This window comes from Silene latifolia, chromosome Y, assembly GCF_048544455.1.
Source record: "Silene latifolia isolate original U9 population chromosome Y, ASM4854445v1, whole genome shotgun sequence".
NCBI lineage: Eukaryota > Viridiplantae > Streptophyta > Magnoliopsida > Caryophyllales > Caryophyllaceae > Silene > Silene latifolia.
The window spans coordinates 286,698,446-286,704,266 of record NC_133538.1 but is presented as its reverse complement, the minus strand read 5'-3'; positions in this window follow the sequence as shown (position 1 = coordinate 286,704,266).

Below are 5,821 nucleotides of genomic sequence, written 5' to 3'. Positions count from 1 at the left end.
GAATGAATGGTTAATTATAATTACAAGATGTTGTGAATTATAATTATAAGACCCATTTTATTTATGTGATCAAGTATCACTAGTCAATTTGTTGTATGTAATTTAATTAATTTATAAAATGATATTTATGTGATAAATATGCATTAAATTAATTAATAACATGTAAAATACTACATGTGACATATTGTGTAACAAATGACAAATTGACAAATAAAATGGTAGTCCATCTTATAAGATATGGACCGAAATATGGAGGGAGTAGTAATGAATTGTGGTTGTTTTATTTTATTTGATAAAATAGCTAATCATGCATACACTACAATTCTTACACAGCTACGCTTACATCTCTTACGCAACCTATTACCTAGTAAAGAGAAAAGGCATAAAGGAAGATGTCATCCTTGGTATTTTATGCATGCTCCAACCGTGCTCCCTCCTCTTAATTAAGAGAATATTGTTCTCTTATCATCATTCTTACACAACACATGCAAGAGCCTTATGCATTATTCTCGCTACTCTTTAATCTTTCTCTAAAATTATGAGAAGATTCAATCTAAATTTTTCGTAAAGATTACTAATATTATTAGTGTAATTTATGAGTATTAGTAATCAATTTTAAGGTAAACTACTTAACAAATATCTAGCACATATTATTTAGTAGTGATAAGGGTTAAATCTTGGGTGCAATCAAGAGGAGAATCTCTACTTTGGGATTTTTGGAGGATCATCCAATAATTAAGCTCAAGAAAAAGTGAAGAAAGGTGACCTTACTTGTGCCCTATATTTCGAACCATATACAATGTAAGAGACATTGTTTTTCCTCATAAATCTCTTATTTTGTTATGCATGCACTAGATCTAAAGAACAAATAATTAAGAAGTTAATTAGTTTACTATTAGAGGAGTCTAATAAGAGGTAAATAAACCTAACAAGTGGTATCAGAGCATAGGATGTTGCATGCATAATCGGTTACTGTTTTTCCGAGTGAAAATGTTAACATATAAAACTAAAAATTTGTGATTTATATGAGTAAGCCACGAAATTTTTTGAATGTTATATATTCTGGTCCTAAAATATTTTTTGGTCATTTTTATGATTTATGGAAATTTATTGCTCATTTGAATGATTTTTAGTGATTTTATTACATTTTTATGAGTAAAATGAACTTTTATTCTCTAAAATAAGTTAAAATAAGTTAACCTTCACTACTGACTGTGGTATTTTAGTATGACCTCACATGAATATTTTATGTATTGCATGTAAAATATCATATTAATGTGATCAATATTTCATGATTTATGAATTTTTAGTGTAAAAATGGCATAAATGGAAGTTAAAATGACTAAAATTGTTTAAACTTACTCTATGACCTTGAAAATTTTATATGACCTCACCTGCATATTTTACAAGTTATGTTTAAATTATCGTATTAATTGGATTAATATTGCATGATTTATGATTTTTATGAAATAAAAATGGATTAAAAAAGGTAAAATGGTTAAAAATAGTTAAATTTCGAATTAGGCCATGAAACTTTAATATGTTGCCACATGCATAATTTACAGAGGGTATGTAAATTTTGAGATGAAATGATCTCATTTAGCATAATTTATGAATTTTTAGTGTAAACATGGCATAAATAGTGACTATTTTAGCATAAATAGCTAAAACGAATTGCATGGTATGAGAAAATTATTTTTGGTTGCATAAATATCCCACTAATCAGATATAAGGTTGTAAAATTGATTGGATTAATTTTTGGATACTTTAGATGTTTTATGAGATAAAACCGATAAAATGCAACTATATTTTCTCAAACTTAATTCGAAAATTTTAACCATGATTTTTGACATTATGAGTGTCATGGAAATATTACAGAAAATTCAAAAATTTAAAATTCGAATTTTGAAATTATTGTAATTTAATTTGGATTTATTTCATAAATATTATGATTTTAAGGTAAAAAATGAGCATAAAATTTAAATCAAGTTGAATTATTGTCAAAAATTGAGTGATGGCTAATTTTTGAGTCCTAAGAGTGTTAGGATAATTAACTTGAGCTTAGATGTGATTTAAGTGTTAATTTGTGATTTTAAGAAGTTATTATCACGCATTTCCATAAAACCGGGTTATATATACGATATAAGTTAAATAAGGCGATTTGACACATAATTTGGCATGATAGATACATATTATAATGCTGCATATTTCAATTGTTGAATGTCTTTTATTTATATAATTTTGAATTATGTAATTTTGTCTTAGGATGGCCTTAGTTTTATCGATATTACCCGTAATGAAAGGGAATATTGATTCGGTTGTAATTTAATGTGATCTCGTATCACTTTTATTTTATTTTCTTAGTTTTTCCATTTTACAAATGTATAATAGGAATAGTTTTGTATTTTTATTATTATTTGTAATTATGGAATTGCTTCAAGACGGTGCCAATCGGAAAGGTGTTCCGACAAAGGCGGAGTTCTTGGGAGGCGTGCCATTTGATGATTCAAGGGACCAAAGGAGTTGGTTTCCGAATATATAATAGATTTTTTTATTTTCTATTTTTTAGGAAGGCCATACTAGAAATTTTATTATTGCTTTGCATTTCTTTTAATATGTTGCATGCATTGCCAAATCGCCATAACAACAACATGCATATCATATCGAGTCATCGACCTAGTCAATTATAATTATCGTAGTTCACCGCTTTAGTTCACATAAAACGTGATAGATAATAAATTGATACGACCTCTCGCAAATTAATAATTGAGAATTAGCCTTACCAAATAGTAGAAACCATGAATCCCAATTTCATAAGGAAGTAGATTCGGCTCACCGGGGTGCTAAACTTGTTACGTTGGGTAAGTGGGTAATAAAATGTTATTACATCGAAATTTGGATTGATCTCAACGGAAGTATTCGTGACCGTAGTCGTATGTGTTCCGGGCTAAAAATGAAAATTAGAGTAATTTTTATCGACCGAGAGTTCTAGAAGTAGAATCGGTTAAGAGGTTAATCCACCGAGTTATATTAATAAGGGATGACTCGGCTCACCGTACCCGTATTAATCTGAATTTGGATCTCGGAATCATTTATAATAGTTGGGTAGAGGTCACTATATAAATGCAATACTTGTTTACAAGAAATTTTAAAACGATAGATGTTAATTATTTTCTTCATTTCCGTTTTTGTAGTTAATTATATGTAATGAATTCATCTAATACTTCTACACCAATCACCATTGATTCATGGCTCCAATCATTCGATGAAAAATGCTCCGAGTATGACAATGATACGATTAGAGAATTACGTGTTGGCATTGGTCAGGATTGAAATTTTTGCTTCTTTACCACCTCCACACCACCCACTCCAATATTAATGCCCACCACTTTAGTAAGAAAATCTTGTGAAGAAAATCTCAGTAAACCAAGGGCATCCTTGTTTGAAGAAAGAAGGAGAAATATTAAATTGAGTGGGAGTTCTAACAAAAGTGTCCTTGGAAATGAAAGGAGTATTGGCATTGTTAAAGGGAAGGCAAAGATGGGTGAGAAACTCAAACCTGATAATGAATTGGAAATGGATAGTGGGACTACCAAAACCAAGACCAAGAAGGGTGCCCAATCATAAGTGGAATGTCATTATTGTAATGTCATGGGCCATTGGAAATGAAATTGCCCCAAGTATTTAGGAGATATCAAAGTTGGACTTGTTACTCCAAGTGGGACTTGGAAATATGGAAAAGCTAAACAAGAGTGATATAAATCTCTGACAAGGAAATGGAGCTAGGGTAGCCGCCACTTCAAGAGGGACTTGTGTACTTGTTTTAGCTAATAACTTTGAGTTGTAATCAACATAATGGTGATTATGTACCCATTTTATCTAAAACATTATTTCCATTTCTATGTTAGACATGAAAGGATTTGTATTTTGTTGAAAACATACATGGCTGTGAGCCATGTCACTTATCTTTATGATATACAAGTTTTAGACACTTCCAACTCAAGCAAAGATATCTTCATAATACAATCCAAAAGACTCATAACTAGTGATCCAAATGATTTGAACATTTGGCTTTTTCGATTAGGTCACATAAATGAGAAACACATTGAAAGCTAGTGTCGACTAGATTTTATGAGCCATTTGATTCTCAATCATATGGAATATGCGAATCTTGTCACCTTTGCAAAATGATTTGTACTCCCTTTAGTGGTAAAGGGACATGAGCAAGTGATTTGTTAGGACTAATACATGCCGATGTATATGTTCTAATGAGCATCACCGCAAGAGAATTTATGACTACTTCGTCACTTTTTCCGATGATTTAAGTAGATAGAGGTATATTTACTTAATCAAAAATAAAGTGAAGCATTTGAGAAATTTCTATATGACGTAGAGAACCAATTGAAAAAAGTACTAAAGCATTACGATTCGATCGTAGTGGCAAGGATCTAAGTAATGAATTTGATTTATTAAAATATGGATTATGGCCAAGTGTCACTACCCATAAGATCAAACTAAAATGAGTCGGTTTGAGTTATTTAACTCAATTTTGGGAATTTGCAAACCAAAACGAACACGTAATTCTAAACGGATGGTCAACCATAAGATACCTGAAATAGAGAGTCTATTTAACAAATCACATGGACCAGACACGCAAATGACATGAATCAAACTGCCATGATAGAGATGGTATTTTTATGTGCTAACATCTCAATCTTGACAAACTTTCTAATACTCCACTATATATATGTTTGTAACTCACAAAACTATCTCTTGAGAAGATAGAGGTATTGTAACACCCCCATACTCCAAGTGCCTTACCAGGACCACTCAGGTATGAAGACATCACCATCTCGGTCGCCCGAGGTATGATAATCAAATAGACAAAACAGAAACAACGTTTATTATAAATAGTTTAATGAATAAATACAATCCTCAAAACCAAACCAAAGTACGATACATTATTCCAAACTAACTGTTCTCAACTGAAATGTAAATAAATGCTAAACTACAGCGAAAGACTCTATCGTCATGTCGTGGCCATCCCAAATATCCCAGATACTCATCTCTATACTGTTCAATATCTGCTCACCATCCCCGAATGGATCACCGCAGTTTACAAAACAACACCGGGTCGATACTAATCACACAATCAATATAGATAACAATAATAAGGCAAACAGACAAATGAATCGTCACACACACACACACACCACCAACTCCCATCATCTCAATCTTGACCGTCCACCGGACCACCGCTGCTGGGGACCGCAGCCCGTTCCCACCTAAGCCCCGCTCATCGTACGAGCGATAACCCTGTCCATTAATGTGCACATCCCCTTCCGTGGCGGGTTCCACGAAGGGCGAAACTAGGCGTGAAGTCACTCCCGCAAGTGACCCCACTCGGTAGAACGCATCTCGAGAGCCATAGACAACCAATCACAATCACAATCACAATCACAATCATCATATCAAACAACTAACTACAACACATCACCAATATCCCATTATGGGACTAATACTGAGTAGGAAATCCTACCTGGAAAGCACAACACGCAGACGGTATCTACAGCTGTATCAAAACGGCTCCTCTACGAATTATCCTCCTATCATACAGCACATAAAGACTACACATCACAAACTACACACCAAAACCCCCAATTCCTAAATTAGGGTTTCACCGATCTTAACAAAACATTATAGAAATTATATTAAAAGCTTACCCTCGACGCAAGGAATCCAACGACACGAACTACGATACGAACTGACCGTCGAACTCAGGAATTGTCAAGAACGCGATTAGGAAGAAGAACTAGTTGCT